The sequence below is a fragment of the Octopus sinensis genome, linkage group LG5 (assembly GCF_006345805.1).
Source record: "Octopus sinensis linkage group LG5, ASM634580v1, whole genome shotgun sequence".
Lineage (NCBI taxonomy): Eukaryota > Metazoa > Mollusca > Cephalopoda > Octopoda > Octopodidae > Octopus > Octopus sinensis.
Window position 1 is genome coordinate 38,558,660 of NC_043001.1, and position 21,385 is coordinate 38,580,044.

General features: G+C 35.9%; 1 long non-coding RNA gene across 1 annotated transcript in view; it reads left to right on the plus strand.

Moving 5' to 3' along the window:
- The window catches only part of LOC118763633, a 41,284-nt gene extending 21,781 nt beyond the window's left edge, over window positions 1-19,503 (plus strand). The window contains exons 4-5 of the long non-coding RNA XR_004999397.1: window positions 6,726-6,782; window positions 19,071-19,503. This is a non-coding gene — a long non-coding RNA (uncharacterized LOC118763633). The remainder of the gene's footprint in view (window positions 1-6,725; window positions 6,783-19,070) is intronic.
- Window positions 19,504-21,385: the final 1,882 nt, after the last annotated feature.

A 21,385-nucleotide genomic window follows, 5' to 3' on the forward strand; every position in this document is an offset into this window, starting at 1 on the left:
GGGGGCAAGTAAGAGCACGAGAATAATTTCGATCTACTGAGCAGCATGTTCCCTCACCCAAGGACAGAATACATACCTGCAAATACACAGACACACCCACACACACTTACACAATACACACACACACACACACACACACACACACACACACACACACACACACACACACACTACACACACACAGCACACACACACACACACTAACACACACACACACACAGATATACTGAGGGGGTGCTGAAAACTTCCTGAGTTTAAGGGTATCGCAAAAAACCTGGTTGATGGCGTAACCTTCCGAGTTCTTTTACAGGGTTTAGAAAAACTGAATGACCGCTGCAATAAATGTGTGAATCTCAGAGTGGGATATGTTGAATAAAACGCGTAATTAAATGACCCTCCTGTATTTTCTTTTTTTTTTACCCGAAGCCAAGAACTTTTCAGCACTCCCTTGTGTGTGTGTGTGTGTGTGTGTGTGTGTGTGTGTGTGTGTGTGTGTGTGTGTGTGTGTGTGTGTGTGTGTGTGTGCGTGCGTGCGTGTGTATATATATATATATATGCAGTAATGACTCGATATACGAGTTAATTTATTCCCAGAGACCGCTTGTAAAGCGAAGACTTGCAAAGCAGAACAATAATTTCTCATAGTAGCGATGTTATAAAATCGTAATTCGTTTCCAGAAAAATATTTTACCTATAAAATTTATAATAAATGGCAATAAACAAGAGTAGAATGTAAAGAATATTTTATGTAAAGTAAAAAGAATATCAAGATCATTTATAACAAAAAATTATTATTATTATTATTTTCTGAATCACTTTCACTGGCACTAGATTCGAGCACACCACTTCGACGCGATCGCCGATTCACAAGCACTCGTAGACGGACTTGTAAATTAAAACAAAAACAAATCTAGAGTTTTTGCTTAGAAGAAAGCTTTTTTCGCTATCTATAAATTTTTCGCTAACAAGCAGAAGACTTTGTCATGGTAGTAGAAACTTCTGCACTTCGTTCAAAATTTGGATCTTGTACTTAAAAAATATATTATAAAATAAAACTCGTAAACCCTGGTCTCGTAAAGCGGGTCATTGTAAAGTGAGCTATTACTGTATACATATTTGATTTTTATTTAACTCATAGGCTTTATATTTCAGGTATAGGCAACTTGGTAGTTGTGATGCTTATATATTTTCCGATGTTATTAACTGTGTACGTGTAGGGAGACTTTAAATTTTGCAAGATTTGAATTTGCAACATACTCGCTTCACCAAAGCAATGGAATATATTGAATTCTTGCATTGGTACAAAATCGCACTTCAAAACACTAATGGTTTCATTGACAATAAAAAGTAAAACTCAACCGCGGTGGCATTCACTTTGTTATCGGTACGCAGAGATGTAAATTAAAAGTAATAAGCCATTTAGTACAGCAGTCTATGGTTTCTGTTGCTCCACTTCTCTGAAAATATGGAATATATCAAACGTCAATAAATATTACAAATGAATAGTTACAAATAGATATTCTTCCCATCGCGCAAAACGCAATATTTTTAACATAATACACACAATATTATTTGCTGGCAGAATCGTTAGTACACCGGGCAAAATGCTTAGCGGCATTTCGTCCGTCTTTATGTTCTGAGTCCGAATTCCACCAAAATCGACTTTTCCTGTCGGGGGTCAAGTACTGTGGTGATGTAATCAATTCTCCTGTCCTGAAATTGCTGGCTTTGTGCAAAAAATTAAAACCATCATTCGCAGGCGATTTCCGTTCCGCAAACTCAAAGTGACTGAGAGGTCGTTTAGAAAGATTATTCCGTAAAATTATAGCAATATTTTTAATCGAAACTTAAATATGAAGAATTTGTAACTAATACTTAAATAGAGCATTCGAGGGAGAAAATGGAATTCATTCTCGAAGGAGAAAATTATTGGCTTCTTTACAATGAAAACCTCAATTAACTAACAATGACATTAGATTCTGTTTCTATAGACCGACTTCAGTTACAAGAGATTAGAGAATTATAATACAAGCCACCATGATATTAATGAATGTTACTGTCATTTCATGCTTTTAGTATCACTTTATTTTGACTTTAGTAATTTTAGTCGTGTTATTTACGATTTCGGCGAGCTGGCAGAAGCGTTAGCACGCCGGGAGAAATGCGTAGCCGTATTTCGTCTGCCGTTACGTTCTGAGTTCAAATTCCGCCGAGGTCGACTTTGCCTTTTATCCTTTCGGGGTCGATAAATTAAGTACCAGTTACGCACTGGGGTCGATATAATCGACTTAATCCGTTTGTCTGCCCTTGTTTGTCCCCTCTGTGTGTAGCCCATTGTGGGAAGTAAAGAAATAGTTATTAACGATTTCGTTTTTGTACTTCTGTAAATCTAATCAACATAATTTTGCAGCCGGATCTGTATGAGATAAATATTGAAACAGGAATATTTAAACAGAACCAGAAAAACCGAAATTAAACACATGCATGAGAAATGATATATATTCACGTATATATACACACACAAGTACACACCTCCACTCATCATCTATTCAACCTCTCCAAGATTTGAGTAGATGCCCTTTCCAAATCAAAGAACATTAATGTTAAGCAAGGAACATATATTATGCAGTAGACCCCACATTAAGTAGCTCTGCACTGTGTATCGGTTTCACAATTTAAATATCATAATTGAAAACAAAAGACTGCGTTTATGGAGGCACAAAAATTACAACTAGGGTAACTATACTAAAAATAAACACAAACAAAAACCATCAAGTGTTCGCTCTTTTGACAAGATAGTTGACATTTTTTCCTGGCCAGTTTCCAAAATGTATATCAAAAAGATTCATTCAGAGGATCTTGTTCAATATGCTGGTGATATTTCAAGAAGATAAAATTCAATATTTGTGGAATACTAGATACTTTTTTCATATATATCTACTTTTGAAAATTATAACACAAAATTTTGTCTTTCCTATAGACTCATTACTTTTATCCTATCATTAGCAATTTAATTCGTTGTGTAATTGAAGAGTCTTTTAGCTATGAAAAGTGATTACAAAATTTTTTTTTAACTGTATATAAGAAACGGCGTAGAACTGTTGATGGAAAAACTAAAGTGAGAGAAATGAATGAAGTATAATACCAAAAGAACATAAAATGAGATAGAAAATGAAAAGAGAAAAAACAAAGAAAAATAAAAAAGAAAGGAAAAAGCTTGAGAACAAAAGAAAATATCTGGCCAATTAATTTTCAATTTATTCTGAGAGAGATAGAATTTAATGAATTTAAATTAGGTTATACAGAAGTCAATCTGATTTAAGTTTTGAAACAGAAGCATCGCTATTAGCTGCATGGAAAGACGAAGAGCTGAGAACAAGCTGTTACAATCGCATTTCAACATTCAGACAATGCAATGAAAATGTAAGGGCAAAGGCTATTTATAGGCCTTTACATCCAATTTACAGGCCATTTTCATCTAAAAGCAGATGTCGAGTCAACAGCGTGTTGGGTATCAACCGAAAATCCATTTCTGGAGATGCCGACTACAGAACAAATCGCTTCAAATATTGTAATGAAGTGTTGCTAAAAAAAGATTGTTCACTATCGTACACTCATCCGTAAAAGCCAGCTAAATGCCTCCGTTTATAAAAAGATTACATTATTAGTACAGTAAAAGAAATCAACAAAATTAAAGGAAATAAAAGTATATTAAAAGTATCAACAGAAAGAAAAATTTTAAACCTTTCATGCCACTTTCCGAGACGATATCGGAAAATTAGATTGCGTAATCGACAACGTTTCCTTAGGAAAATAGCTTGCACTAGGAGCGGACTGAGAGTATTAAGGGCCCCCAGGCATAACTGTTTGCCGGGCCCCTTAGCAGTGATAAGTTAACATGTAGAGCGCGGGCTCCTCTGAGCTCCGAGCCCTCGGGCAGTGCCCGATTGACCGACGGCTCAGTCCACCCCTGGCGCCCGTGTGTATGTATGTATGTACATAATTCTGCGCCCGTATGTATGTATGTATGTATGTATGTATGTATGTATGTATGTATGTATGTATGTATGTATGTATGTATGTATGTATGCATGCATGCAGTTACGTATGCATGTATGTGTGTGTGTGTGTGTGTGTGTATGTGTGTATGTGTGTGCGTGCGCGTGCCCGCGTGTGTATGTGTGTGTGTATGTGTGTGTGTGTGTGTGTGTGTGTAATGTATTTGCTTCGCCGAAATTAGTTACACTGAAGTAGATTACTTTCATATGTAATACAAAGCACGAGGTTGAGTTTCATATTTTTATTTAAAAGTTTTCACTGTTGTCGCTCTGAGGACGACCAGCGATCGAAACGATCGTATGGCATACTTTCATACAATCTGTTTAAGTCATATGCTAGTAGTCAATGCTCTACGCCGAATACGCAGTGAATTATCTCCCGCGAAACAGTGAATCGACATAAGACTGAACAACTCAAAGAAGACCGAGAATATAACTAGCGCCATATTTTATTAAATTATTGGAATAGCAGTCAATTGTAGACTGTTACAAAAAAAACGACCACTAAATTCTTTCAAATATTAGGCACACTTAAGGAATCTTTAACACAAAATCATATACATACTGTTTCAACAGCAACTTAAGAAAACAATAAATTTAATGATACAAAGGAAAATTTTAAAAAGCACTTCATTCGCTTTAAACACTGTAAAATGAATTCACAGGATCATTTTTGTTTAAAAATGAATTTTTATTTCAGTGAATTAAAATAATTTGTTATATCAGTTTCAAATTTAAGGCCAGCAATTCCGTGGGAGCCGGTAAGCAAATTACATTGACCTCAGCGCAAGTAAAGTTTGAATAGATGAAGGTATTAAAAACTAGGTTGCTTAGTTTGTATATTCTACAGTAATGGTCAAGTAATGATGTCTTTCATAAAATGAAGTAACGAATGTTTGAATTGCGAAAAGCTAGTAGAAACCAACCTTTTGAGTATTCACGTTTTCAAAAATTATCATGATTCACTGTATTCCACTTGCCCCACTACACCACACACAACAACAACAGGATCGAGTTAACGAGGAAGAATCTACGTAGTAGCTCCACCTACTAAAATAACTGTCAAATAGCTCGCTAACAAACCTGTCTTAGAGAACATTTCACGGAGTTAGTTGAGTTGATGAATAAAGCTGGTTTGAGTTCCAATGTACGTGTGTATGTAGATTAAGGAAGAAACATAAAACCACGAAGATTAAATGCGATGATTTATTCAATCTGTTAAAGAGTATTAACACGGTAACGTTGCTGAGATACATCTTGAAATATAATATTGTCAGCAAATATGCACAATGATTCTCATGCAGTTGGTATATGATGTATGCGGCGTTGAACAGGAAAACAAATACGAGACATGACTTCTGCTGGCAGGCAAAAACAGGCGTACGCGTCGGAGGCTATCAGCGAAATAAAACTTGATCTCTGTCGAGATCTGAACCTGACCGCGCAACTCGCCTCACCAAAGAAATAGAGAACACCACCCTTATATAGCTGACAGTGGGCTCCCAGCGAACAGGCACAAATTTCCCAGGCTCGGCTGGTCTGTCATGTGATGGGATGGAACAGGACTCAACTATCACGTGACCAGGTCATGCGACCACTTGTAAAAAAAAACAACGTACAAATCGATATACGCCTACTTAAAGGTAAACATGCAAAATGTGAACATATACACTTTAGACAACACAGACTTAGATATAATTCTCTGGATAAAGACGGATGGAATGTCTTAAAGAGTTAAATAAGAATTGCAATAACTACACCGGCAGGAACATCAACGGACAAAAAAAATGACTGGATCTAATTCACTAAGCCTATTTGAACAAAACATTTACCTAATCATTTATTTGCAAGATACCACATGAGATACACTACACCACAAGCGTAGCTTTACAATATTTGATGTGCTTCAGAAACTTATCAACAAGTTATTTGCAAATAGTTAAGGTTAAAGTTGGTTTCACTTATCTAAGGGCAAACTTTTCATCTATAAAGTGGTCTTTGAAAGAACAAATTAAAAGGAAACTAATGAGTTATTATTTCTATCTATCTATCTATCTATCTATCTATCTATCTATCTATCTATCTATCTATCTATCTGTCTGTCTGTCTGTCTGCCTGCCTGTCTTCTCTGTCTATCTATCTGTCTGTCTATCTATCTATCTATCTATCTATCTATCTATCTATCTATCTATCTATCTATCTATCTATCTATTTGTCTGTCTGTCTGCCTGTCTTCTCTGTCTATCTATCTATCTATCTATCTATCTATCTATCTATCTATCTATCTATCTATCTATCTGTCTGTCTGTCTGTCTGTCTGTCTGTGCCTGCCTGTCTTCTATCTATCTATCTATCTATCTATCTATCTATCTATCTATCTATCTATCTATCTATCTATCTATCTATCTATCTATCTATCTATCTATTTAGGACAATGGCTTCAATTATCAATTTGTTTCTACTTGTCTCCGGAACCCTTCAAATTCATTTTTTAACCGTCTAGAAATCTACGTTGTTCTACATAAAATATATTCAGTTGTAATTCTCATATCTATTAAATACGTTTAGGATAGACCTTTTCCATTAAATCTTGCCATACCCAACACCGAAACAAAAAGCCAATATTTTAAATTATTTTTTTGATAATTATTTCCATTCATCTTACAGTAAAAGAGCGTCTACAAACCTCTTGAAAATTCTACTCGAGGGTACAGGTGGTACAAGGTAGGTGCTCACTCTCATTCCAGTTTCGATGTATTCAGAATATTTTTGATTGAGGAGATTAGAATCGCTAATCTATCTATCTATCTATCTATCTATCTATCTATCTATCTATCTATCTATCTATCTATCTATCTATCTATCTATCTATATATATATCTATCTATCTATCTGTCTGTCTGTCTGTCTGTCTGTCTGTCTGTCTGTCTGCCTGCCTGTTTGTTAATCTGTTTGCCTGTATGTCCGTCTGCCCGTCTTTCTGCTTGTCTATCTGTTTGCCTATCTGTTTGCCTATCTGTTGTCTGTCTGTCCGTCTGCCCGTCTGCCCATCTGCCCGACCCTCTGTCTGTCTGTCTGCCTGCCTGTCTTGTCTGTCTGTCTATATGAACGCCTTTTTGTCATTTCAGTCTTTTTACCCATACTAATACCAAATGTCTCCATATGTGTTTGAGTGCGTGTGACTGTGCATGCGAGTGAGTGCATTGTGTGTATGTGTGTGCGCGTGTGTGTGAGTGCATTGTGTTTGTGAGTCTGAGTGTGAGTACATTGTGTGGGTGTGGATGTGTGAGAGAGAGAAAGAGATAGATAGATAGATAGATAGATAGAGAGAGAGAGATTATCGCTCAGCCTGCTATAAATGCTGACAAATCTCTTCCAGACTACGTCATGTCATGCTAAATAAAGGACAATGAGGAGCTTCTATATGGTCGTTTGAGCAGCTAGAAATAGGAACTGTCAAAGCTCATTCAGATGGCACCCTTCCTTAAAAAGGACACATTAGATACTGTTGTCCAGGGGTACAATATGCCTGAAAAAGACTGGAGAGTCATGGTTAGGGTATCTTTCATTATAGGCATATTTGATAAAAACTGACCTAAGGTTAAATAATAATACGAGTATTTTGAACAGGGTACCTCCTGATATACAAACTTTTGGGTTGGTTACCTTGAATAACAACAGCAACAACGTGCATAATTTGTTATGGAAACTGTCTTTCCACTGAATTATATGCTAGACTTGCAAGTGCCGATACAGTAATGTGCCAGGTTCAGTATTCGATTCTCAGAATAGAAGATGGTAAAAAAGCCAAACTTGCTGTATTCAGTTTGGTTTTCGTATCTATTCTCACCTATGCTCATGAATGTTAGATCAAATGATTAAGATCGTGAATGCAAGCGGCCGAAATGGGATTCCTCCGAATTGATCTCTGGAGTAACGGTACTCTGAGATCAGAGACGCTCTCCAGTCTGAGTCGCTACCTGTCCAGTACTACGAACATATGGATACTATGTCACAGGAAAAGATCGCAGACAGATTCTTCAAGCTAAGCTGACTGACGGAATAGATAGTAATAGACCACGAGAGAGATGGTTGATAATATCCTTAATCTCAGTTGGGAATCCAACAGAAATGTTTAATGACGGCTGCTTCTCATAGGACCCTGTGGAAGAGGTGCCTGAAGACTCTTTCCTAGCAATCCTACCAGGAATAGTGATCGAAGAAGGTGAATGGTGGATGGATGAATCCAGATTTTATAAAAATCCTAAACGTATAATATTTTCATAAAATTTTTCAAGTTTAAACATGTTCATACTTAACGGTATTTCGCCCGTTGCTATGTTCTGAAGTTCAAATTCCGCTGAGGCCGACTTTGCCTTTCATCCTTTCGGGCATGATAAATTAAGTACCAGTGAAATACTGGAGTCGATGTAATCGACTAGTCCTCTCCCCCACATTTCAGGCCTTGTGCCTATAGTAGAAAGGATTATTATTATTATTATTATTATTATTATTATTATTATTATTATTATTATTATTATTATTATTATCCTCATTATTATTATTATTCAGTAGTTTTATTTTTATAACGTGCTTTCACTTTACTACAGAGCGCAGCTCTGTGTGCCTTGGGTATGTGTTGTGGTTTGCTGTGATGCTCTTATGGTTACTCTGTTGAAAGTGTTTTGCATAGGATGTGTGCAGTGCCCAGTAGTGCAATTTTCTGTATGTTATATATATTTGTAAGTCCTGGTGTTTTTGTTATGTATATGTCTGAATCTTTTATTATTATTATTATTATTATTATTATTATTATTATTATTATTATTATTATTATTATTATTATTATTATTCCTTCGTCACACAGTGTAGATAAAAACGCATTGGAGTCTTTAGTCATCTGTCAAGTCACAACGAGGACCTCGGACAGATAATACTTTCCTTAAGATGTGCGTTGTGCCCAATAAGGCTGCTTTTTGCAAGACATCAATCTTGCATGGGATTTCCTGTTGCCTTAAGAAGTTTTGGAGTTTCAATAGGATTGAGCCTAACGCCCTGATCACCACTGGTATCACTTTTACATTACCCTCTCGCATTCCATACAATATTGCCATTTCCACTTTCAATTCGGAGTACTTGGTGATTTTTTCAACTTCTTTACTCACTACATTCATATTATTTGGTATGGCTACATCAATGATCTGACAGTATTTATCTCTCTCTTATTCAATATGACAATATCCGGCCGACGGTGTTCGATTACACGATCCATCTGAAAATCATAGTCCCAGAATATCGTTACTTTTTCATCCTTCTGCATAACTTTACTTGGTACATGCTCACACCTGTTCTCTGTCACTTCATATTGGTATTTATGGCACAAGAGCCAATGAAAGTACAAACTTTATCGTGGTGGCGTTTGTATTCTTTTTGTGCAAGGCTCTGAAGTGTGTCATATTTTCACACTCTTTCTATCGAGTCTGCATTTCTGGGTGTCAGAAGTTTTATAGATGTTATACTTCACTGAATTGGTAGCAAGTGCCTGGTCTTGTGCAGCAATGATCAGACTTTCGGTGGTACGCTTCAAATCACCTCGCTCAAGCCATGCCCACGATGCTGTATTATCCTTAACGTCTTGTGTATTCCTTTCAAGCTGACCATGCATTCTCATTTCAAGGTCTTCTTTTCTTCTCAGCTCTTTGGTTAAACTCTGCTTTGCCATAATGTCATCTGCATTTACACCCATATCTTTCGCGGCACATTGCAGCAGGTCTTCATCACTATTTATCAAATACTCAGCAAGCGTTCTCCTTTCACTCCTTATACAATGGTCTATACTAATTAGTCCTCTGCCACCATTCTTTCTTTTCATATATAGACTGTTTACGTTTGCTTTAGGGTGTAGCGTCCCATGCAGCGTCATCAATGTTTTCGTCCTTTTATCCAGTGTTGATATTTCCTCCTTAGTCCATTTGAGGATTGACGCGCTATATCTGACCACCGCAACTGCCCAGATATTCATTGCGGTAATCAAATTTTTGGCTTTCAGGTTGGATTTCAACACCATCTTCACCCTTTTTTGATATGCCTCATTGACCTTGACTTATTATCATTATTATTGTTGTTATTGTTATTATTATTATAATTATAATTATAATTATAATTATTATTATTATTATTATTATTATTATTATTATTATTATTATTATTATTATTCTATGTTTGACTTTTGCTTTATGTCTGTACAAGTTGGCTCCAAGTCTCAGCCAGAGACCTCAAGAGACAACAGGTTGGAAGTTCACGTTGTTGTTATGCCTAGTGTGCCATATATTTGTTTTTTTTTGGGGGGTGTTGTACTAGTGAATGTCTAATAAATAAATTTTTTAAAAAAATTTAAAAAAAGTTTGTTTTAAACCTTGGGATTACATAGAGAGTATTTTGCGTAGGATATGAGCAGTTCCCATGAGCACTATCTTTTGAATTTCTGCCATTTTGGGGTTTCCTGGTATCTGAGTTAAGTAGCAATCAGCCCCTTTCGCTATCATTCCCAGGGCACCTATGACAACAGGTATTGTTTTAGTCTTCAGGTTCCACATTTTGCTGATTTCTATTTCAAGATCTTTATATTTGCTCAGTTTTTGGTAGGTCTTGACAGATACGTTTATATCGATTGGGACAGTCATATCAAAGAGGAGGCATGTTCTTTGTCTGAAGTCTTTCAATATGATGTCTGGCCTATTTGCATCTATATTTCTGTCAGTTTGAATGGTGAAGTTCCAGAGGAGTGAGATGTGGTCATTTTCAAGCACTGGCGGTAGATTGTGTTCCCACCAGTTTTTTTCATGGGGCAAATCCAGGTTTTTGCAAATTACCCAGTGAATATATTGTGCAGCTCTATCATGCCTGTTGAGGTACTCTGTAGGCGCTTAAAGACTGCATTTGGAGACAACATGATCAATGGTTTCATTTTGTTGTCAGCATACACGACATGTATTATTATTATTATTATTATTATTATTATTATTATTATTATTGTTGTTGTTGTTGTTGTTGTTGTTGTTGTTGTTGTTGTTATCATTGCCTTTGCACAGCTTCTAATGCTGGAGATGTACTACAGTGTCAGCTGTTCACTACCAGTGAACTTAGGTAACACCCCTTATTCTTCGAGCACCTTCCAGAGTATTCGAGCGGTGCTGTTTTCTGAAAGTGCTCCACCCTTATTGCAGTCCATATTTGTTCCACATACTTCTCGAGATTTTTCTCACTGTTCCCATGGCTCCGACTATTATTGGTATTATATTAATGCTGCCTTTTTTATCGACCACAACTGCTTAACTTCTCAAGCTAACCTGTCGTATCTCTCAACTTTTCAAAGTATCTGTCGTATCTCTCAAATTCAAAGCATTGCTGAGAACTAAGCGGTGAACATATGGAGGACAAAAATAAACACTAATAAAATTGATTTTAAATTTTGCCATAAGGGCAGCAATTTCGGGGGAGGGAACTAGTCTATTACATCGAACCCAGTGTTTCACTGGTACTTATCGACTCCGGACGGTTAAAAGCGAAGTCAACCTCGCCGGAATTTGAACTCATAACGTAGTGACAGGCATTTCGTCCAGCGTGCTAACGATTCTGCCAGCTCACCAGTAACAACAACAACAATAATAATAATAATAACAATAATAATAATCCATTCTTCATTTGCCACAAGGACTCCAAAATATTGGGAGACAATACAAAAGATGGAATACAAAGACAATCGTGCATGTAAAAAATAACAAAACAATAAAATATGAACAGGGAAGATTCCCCATTAGGTGAGGGGCAACGACTTAAAACCGACCAAAGAAACCCATAGAGTCAATATTTCTTAAACATCAACGACAAGTGCCATCTTCCAGTAGCCAATCCTCAATTTAAAGAAACATGCTGAGAGCAGGTCCATTCATGCAGGTCATGTTCAACACCATCTTGCACAAATTTACTGGGGAACTGGGGAGGAGGGAAGCACCTCCTTCACCCTATCTTAAAGTGAAACTTTAAAAAATCGATGGCCTAAACGAAAAGTGTCTGTCATCAATCTTTTCAGTTGCATCCTCAACACAACCATTTTCGCCAAGTAGACAGTAGACAGAGAAAATTTGCTTATCTTTTGCGGCCAAAGGATCACGGTGATTTTTACGTTGAACTTGATTGCCAACTACATACGCCCTACGCGTGAAAAACGCTGTTCGACAATCCTCCACAAGTCAGTACCCTGAACGAATGCATGTAGCACGGACAGGCTTGGTTAACGGCACATCCGTGCCTGTAAAGTTTATTTCGAGCCAGCAATGTACTTCTGTAGTACTGTCAGACCAGGAAATCCTAAACGTTATCCATAGTCATCGAGCCGAAGTATTCTAGAATAGACCAATCAGTTAATTCTCGTCAACACCCAGTTTCTTTATGAGAACGTTATCGCTCTTGCCCATCTCTAATCTTCTAAAGATTGTTAACGTGTAGCTTCCACCGAATACATTAATGAACAAGTATAGAGTTGTGAGAGGTTGAGAATATTCCAGCTATCAGGTGCTCAATCTTCATCTGTCTTACGAGTGCAATCCTGTCAAAAAGACGAGTTATGGAAAGAGAATAACCACACCTGATCACCTACAAAAATTAAAGTAACTTCTGGAAAATGGAATCAAAACCGACTATCTTAATGGCAGTCGCTAAATAACGTTGATATATACTATCGGAAGTTTTGTGTTGATGCGAATGGATCAGAGATCCGCAGAATCTATCCTTTCTAAGGTGTATTGCACTATGAGGAGGATATCGTAGATAGATCTGCTTGGGATCGTGCAGGTTTGCTCTTTCACAACTGCCTTACTAAAGAGAAGTACCGATCTCTTTGCTAGCTCTTTGGTTAAAATCTTAAACTCTGCTTTCAGTAGAGATATTAACCGGAAGTTATCAATTACGTATACCTTACTTGCGTAACTTCAGTGGCGAAGCTATTACTTTCCGGTCCATATAACCGGGAATTGGCCCATTCTTGCTTTCAGTTGCAGGAGATGTCTGTCCAGAGGTCGGTGAACAACTCAGGAATATATATGTAAAGCTTATAAGACAAATCATCAAAACTAAGTGATTTGACCCCCATACAACTGCATACTACTAACTGTACCTCGCTACTGTTATCGACTTTTCACAATATTCCTTATCCTCTGCAGGGCGTTATGGTGGGAACTAAAGTTTACTATCGTCTCCAGTTCATTGTCTTCTCTAAACAGTTGAACAAAATGCCACTGAAAAGCTGCACACACTCAAGTCGAGTAGCACGCGCGCTTCCCGGTCCGTCAGAGATCTAACTGGAGCTTTGTTTCCATGTCTGCAATGTGGAAACAATCGTACGACTTTTATTCTTTCGTGTTTAAGAACGTATGCTTCACCTCAAACAATGCAATCTTCGAGCGCTACATTCAGAAAATGGTGCGCCATCCTCATCTCTAGCACACCGGTACCGATACTTTTCGTAATCGATAATTTTAATTTCCTAACCCTGAGCCTAACCTATTTTCTTCTTTCGGCAGTTCTTTACCAAACCTTATTAATTCATCTGCAATCAATCTTTTCAAAGCGTTCCACCACAGGATGTTGACGAATACTTCTGTCAATTAGCTCTTAACTAATTCATTTATCTAATTCATTAATCAAGTTGATTGCCTAACCTAATTCGTCACTCAGATTCCGGGAGCTTGTATCATTGTTTATGTGTCTTATCTAGGTCGAGGGTGCAGGTCACATATTTTGAGTCAGTGTACACAACTGTTAAAACTGTGAACACTCTACACAGTCCCTTCCGCTGACCTCACAAAAGCCCGTTTCAGTAACATTCTGGATGGCCGATGCACAGTCTACACTTGCATATTCGAGAATTCCAGTCGATAACTATCAGGCGGTTAAAACTGCCCGAACAAGTTTGCGACGCTGTTACCAACCATCTTTTAACAGTTAAATCCTATTGTGCGTCTAAAATGATATTGTCTCTCGCAAGAACAAAAGAGCGGTGTATCATCAAGAACTAACCACCGACCATTATTATCAATTTTTGGGTCAAAGAAAGGAATTCCTACCCATACTACAAATAGGTTACAATGCTGGGACACGATATTGTTGAATTACGACTTTACGGTGGAGTATATACCATCCAAGAAGTTGGGATTGCTTATCAAGGCTAATTCCAAAAAATACGGAACTATTCGAAGATACCGTGATTGCTGCGTTGCGAGCGGAAAATGAAATAAAAAACATATATAAAATTAAAGTCGGAGAATGACAAATTCATTGCTAAGATGAAAGAAACGTTGAAGGTAAAATAAAATAAAAATAGACGTAAAATTGCGAACCATTTTTCTCTGTGTGATAATGTATTGAAGTACGCAAAAAAAGTTGTAGTGCCAGCCGCACTACATAAACGTGTACTAAGTGAAGTTCATATGGGACACCCAGGGATTTCAAGAATGAAATCAATAATGAGGAGTTACGTGTATTGACTTACTATGGACCGTGATATTGAACAGTTGGTGAAATCCTGCAGAGGTTGAGCTCTCGCAGCATAGTCATTACCGGTGAAATTCCAAACAGATAGTACGTGGTTCAGGCTACATATAGATTTTGCTGGACCGGTAAACGGCGCGTATTATCTGATCATGGCACACAACTATACCAAGTGGCCGGAGATATGTAAATGCAGTAAACCAACCTCGAAGGTGACAATAAGGTTCCTTCACGAACTTTTTGCGCGATACGGTGTCCTGGACACTATAGTATCGGATAACGGAACACCAAGAAGCCTCCAAACAAGCCTGGCATATAAAGCTTATAGGCAGACTATCCAATTCAGGCAATTTTCTTGCTGCCCGTGCAACCAATCATCACTTCCTGTGTTTCCGCGGCTGTTATCGGCTTTTAGCAACACTTCGTCTCTTTTGTCAGCCGTCACGGTAAAATGTTTGGGAGTGGTATTACTGTATCTTTACTTGAAGTCACCTCCCCAATTTGTTCGTATCTCCAAGTTTTTTTTGGATTGGTATATTTTTGTTTCTTTTTCTGCATTTGTTAGCATATGCCATTTGGTGACCTCATCATCATCTTCACCACATGACATGTCAATATGGTGTGTCTTGGGAGGTTTGGGGGTGTTCTTTTGTTGATATAGTTGCAGTTGTTTTGAGGGTCTCTGTTGTTTTTGTTGCTGCTGTCTGTGATGTGGCCTTTGATGTTGGTGTGTGTTCTGTTGTTTTAGTTGCTGTTACTTCCACATTTGTTGTTACTGCTGCTGCTGCTGTTACTGTTAAAAATGCTGCAGTCACTTTTGCTACTGCTAGTATTACTTCTGTTTCCACGGCTGTTAGTTTTAATCTTGTTGTTATTGATGCTGTTAGTGCTGCTACTACTATTTTTGTTGTTAGTATTGTTATTTTTGTGGTGATGGTGTCAGCAGAAGAGGTGGTCTCTCTTCTTCCCTTTATTGTAAACAGAAAGCCTTGATGGAGTTTGTGTCAACGCATAAGTAACGCCTCAGCTTTCTGCTCTCAATGGTCACATGTAATTTTGTGCTGTCTGGTAGATTTATTAAGTTCAAGAAAGTTTCGATGCTTTGGTGAACCGTTTGGATCAGTAGCTCTATCCTCTAGCCCGACCAATATTTCCCTGCAGCTTCTGGGCATGTAGAATATTAGTCTTCTCTTTTGTGTCGAAGAGGGCTACTAACCATCAGCTGTTGACTTCTGGGAGCACGTCGACTATTTTTATTTTAAAAACTCTACGGTCTAAGTAAATTGATGTGAGGACCAGTTCGTTACTCGTTAGGGTGACAATGGAGTGCGTTTTGGGCTCATATTCTATAGAGGAAGTCACCCCTACCATTCTGAATTTTATCCCCCTGGTTATGTATGCTTCGCTGAGTCAGACGTGTCGCAGCACAAATTAAAATTTTACTTTTATTTGTTATAGTTTTATATATGTGTTATGGTTGGTTTGTTGCTGGATGGATTCTGCGATGTTGAGCGCCACGTTTCATTTACGCGTTTATTTCTGTTGCTGTTGTTGTTATTGTAGTTGTTGTTATATACACCTTTTCAGTAGTTAATGGAGGAAAACTATCTTCATGATAGCTGTTGCAAGAGCCCTTTCCCCATTCAATTTGGGAAGCCATATTGTTTTTTTACTTTAAAATTATGAAATTTAGTTATTTAAGATTCCACAATTCATCCTTGAAGGGCGAATATTTCATCATCATCATCATCATCATTATTATTATTATTATTATTATTATTATTATTATTATTATTATTATTATTAACGCGGCGTGTTGGAAGAGTCGTTAGCATTTCGTCCACCTTTACGTTCTGAGTTCAAATTCCACCGAGGTCGACATTACTTTTCATCCTTTCGGGGTCGATATAATAAGTACAAGTTGAACACTCGGGTCGATGTTATCGACTTGATATTGCTGGCCTTGTACCAAAATTTGAAGCCATTATTATTATTATTGTTGTTGTTGTTGTTGTTGTTGTTGTTGTTGTTGTTGTTGTTGTTATTATTGTTATTATTATTCTTATTTTTATTATTATTATTGATGTTATATGAGCAGTTATATTAACCAATGGAAAAACGACAATAATATTTCTTTGGCAATACGACATTACGTCATATTGCCAGCTACCACCAATTGGCGCGTTATTTTAAAATGGCTACTTACTACATTCAGCTCTTGGCCAGAAAAATTGTTAACATTTTGAGAAAAAGAAATTCGTAATACATATATATTTCAAAACAACATTTGAATTAATAGTTATAACACATCAATATATACAATGCATTTATAAATTACATGTTAAACAAATGAAATTAGCCTTTCAATACGGCTTTACAATTATAATGTTTATATACAGTTCATTTCAGTTGACTGGAAAAAAAATTTTTATATATATATATATATATATATATGATCCAGGAATATAAAAAAAATATTTTGAAAATCCTCAAACAAACTGAGAAAGTTTTTTGGGAAAATGTACAATTCTGCCACTTCTAGTCTTTTTCACAGATCAGAAGGCTGCGTGTTCGGATCACGTCGGGGTCACCAATTTTCCTATAAGCGGTTTTAAGCAACCATGAGCTTTCACTTAGGTTATATTTATATCGTATATTCTCTAATTAGTTTTGTTACAGTAATGTAATGCTATTTATTGTGTTTCCTATTTGGAAATAGATTATTTTATCTGGCTTTTAAAGTAAGGGTGTATATAATGATTAAAACGTCACTTATAACTTAAGTGTTATCATTATACGCAAATCCGAATTACAGTATATAACGCCATAGAGAAATATACTTTATGGAACGCTAACAAATATTAGCGTCATGTATGTATAATATTATCTTCGTGTTCATTTAACCGCTATAAGAAAATACAATTTAATGATTACAGAAATGCATAATACACAGTTGAAGAACGTGAAGAGAAAACATTTTCTTAATTAGTTTTATTATATAAATATAACATTTTGTATTATGTACATGTGAAAGAAAAGATAATTTTCGCCGTGTAGAAGTACGACTATATATTTCACTAACTAATTCATAAATCTAACTAATAAATGAATCACAACAATTCAAATAAAACTTGTTGGATTTTCCTTGGACATGGTATGAAAATCACCAATGTCTCAAAGGAGTGAGTATCGTGGTGTTCAGTTACATCCAACAAACACTAAAGTTTTTCCAAAAATCCAGGGTTTTTATAACTGCTCAACTTGACTTAAAAGAATCGAAATCACGCACATATATTCTTTAAGTAACTTTTATAATCTCTATATGAGCAGTTATATTAACCAATGGAAAAACGACAATAATATTTCTTTGGCAATACGACATTACGTCATATTGCCAGCTACCACCAATTGGCGCGTTATTTTAAAATGGCTACTTGTTACACTGTTGTTTTTACTTTCACATCCCATATTCTGCTTATTTCCAGTTCAATGACATATTTCAACTTCTCTCCGTGTCTCATTAGTAACAATTCTTCGGCAGTTTGCTTCAATTTTCTTGTTATTTTATGCATATACTAGATAATATTCAGGTCTCTGTCATATACAGTTTCGGAAGATGTACTTCTTCCCGGGTCTTATACCAAAATATTACCTGCCCCTATATGTTCTTTTTGTTGCTGCTGTCTGTGATGTGGCCTTTGATGTTGGTGTGTGTTCTGTTGTTTTAGTTGCTGTTGCTTCCACATTTGTTGTCACTGCTGCTGCTGTTACTGTTGAAGATGCTGCAGTAAAGTTTTAATTTTTTTCCCTTTCCTGTTCCACTTATTGAATTAATTGCTTCTTCTGATTTCTTTCTTTCTTTCTTTCATTCTTTTATTTGTTTCAGTCATTTGACTGGTTGTTTAATGTAGTTCTAATTACTTGTATGTGTGGCTGTCTTAAATCCAAGATTTTACTATTTCAATTTACCGTTCAGTTTTAATTTGTTACTTATAAATAATTTTAGATCATCCATAAAGAGTTTATAATCTTCTTCGTAACACTTATAATTGTTGATGGTTTCAACCAACATATTTGTCAATGGTTCTCGGCTTCGCAGAAGAGTAGAGGCGATGAAGAGTTTTCCTGAAAGGTTTCTATCCTTTTACGAGTATAGGAACGGTGTTATGATCTCTTTGACCAGCAGTTGACTAGCTCCAACCTTGGTCGAGCAAGCGTATATTCCAATTATGACTAACACATTTTTTTACTTCAGATATAATGCATTTATGACTATATCAGTCAATTTATTTTTCTTTATTTTAAAGGTGTTTGTAGGGAGATCTGGTAGCTAACAAGTCGAGTGACCACGATGAACTCAATGTTAGCTTGAACTGTAGCATAGTTGTTTTTCATACTTTTTAATACCTAAGAATTCACAAAATTTCTTTTAAAAAATTAATGACATTCTATTTATTTTACCAGAATAAAAAAAGGTTGCACTACAAATTTTGAACATCTCTGCACTGCACAGGAAGCTGCAGAACTAGCAGAACTGTTGAGATTTCTTGAAAGTGGTGAAGGTCCCGGCAAAAAGTGAGACGAACTACCAAAAGTAGATATGCTTCATACCAATCACCGACGAGTCGCTGTTTTCCAGATTAAACCACAGATCATAAAAGAGGGCATAAATGTATTTTTAATTCATGTATGTATACATGTATGCATACATTTGCTATGTATATATAATTCTACATACATTCATAAGTATGCTAGTTTGCGTATGTGCACACACACACAGACACACACACACACACACACACACACGAAAATACACAAACACATGAAAATGCACAACTTCATTTATGTGCGTTCACTACAGTATATTAATTGTGGGAAGATTTTAAGCGGTTGTTTATGAAAAAATGTACTCTACTATAGGGACCAGATCTGATATGTATATATATATATATATATATATATATATGTCTATGCATATCTATCTATCTATCTATCTATCTATCTATCTATCTATCTATCTATCTATCTATCTATCTATCTATCTATCTATCTATCTATCTATATAAATATATATATATATATATATATATATATATATATATATTGACATGTAATGTCTTATGTTGGTATGCCATCGCATGTATTATCAAATAATGATTTACCAAATAAATAATAAAATGCATTAAATGAACCAGACACTGTTTTCTAAAATTCAAGGGGAAAAGAAGAGGGACAATCAATCAGGAAAAAAAAACCTACTTTATTTTGGTTCAAATAAAATTATGAAAAAATCAAGGTCTAAAAAAATTGAATGCAATTCACTTGTTCTTGTTTTTGCACAATTTGTATAAAAGAGAATATTTTTATGCTTCCACTTGTTTTTTTTTCTCCAGTTTTTGAAAATGTTTTTATAGACCAAGAGACAATAGAAAACAGATTGGATACTCTCAGTATTAATTCCTTCTACTCAACATTTTAATAAGATTTCCTTTACTGAGAAGGATTCTGTCATTTCTTGTTTAATTAGTAGTTTGATACAAACAACATACTTAAAATTTTTGTCTGATTGCTCCTGGTTGTTATGAGTACTAAACATCACATCATATTTTTATTTATTCAAGTTAAATTTTTGTTCCCATTACCTTTTAAGCTTTCTTTAGTTCGAAATGTATCATCTCAGTTTTTAAGATGATTATCTACCAATTGTCATGATTTTTCACATAAAAACTAATCTATTCTGTATTCTATCAATTGTGTAAGTTGTCTTACATTGATTGAAATTTATCAGGTAGCCAACATACTAAATTTTCATTCGATATATTCAATTTTATCAATATGTAAATTGCTTAGATAAAAATACATAAAAATTAAGCAAAAGTTTTTTTTTATTTAAATTTTTCTGTATTTAACTTAGATACGTTTATATCAGCCCAACTCCAGAGGTTTGCTCGAAAACATGACTTTTCTAATAGGTCTTGTCTAATTCCAAATGATTGGGCAAATCAGATCAAATTATGTTATTCAGTCTTGTATTTCTACATTAAACCATCTATTTTGAATAATGTTTGAAATATGACAGCACCCACGAATGAATAAGCATAAGGCTCGCTAAAAGAACATATCGCTCATATCATCAGCGATTAGAATTTAACAGATTTAAGAGCTTTTTAGGTTATTTCTCATATGAACATCACAAGAAATAGTCGCATCGGGCGTCTAAAGTGGTCTTTAAATCTTTTTTAGAATAAACTTAGCACAATGTTTCAAGAAGAATTATTACTAATTACCCCTCAAAACCCCGTCTCCATGTTCTTTATTGACACGAACTACTAACATGAGCACCAGACTATTTCCTGACAGTAACAAGGACGTTGAACTTTTCCAATCAGACTTTTTCCGATCGAGTCTATAAATCAACGGCTCACCTTTGCTCCAAGTGCCAAACTAGAAAAAAAAATGCTATCGTCTTCTTCCTCTTATATATATATATATTTGTTAATAGTGATGATGCCACAGAATCAGAAATATGGAATATCAAACAGAAAAATTAATATGATATACAGGTGGTTCTTAGTAATATTTTGGGGTAATAGTTGAAAAAAAAAGATGTGTGTGTGTGTGAGAGAGAGAGAGAGAGAGAGAAAGAGAGAGCAAGAGAGTGTGTGTGTACGTGCGTGTGCTTATTTGTGTGTGTATCCGTGCATTTGTATTTGTGCGTCTGCATTTGTGTGCGTACGTATTTGTGTGTGTGTGTGTGTGTGTGTGCGTGTGTGTGTGTG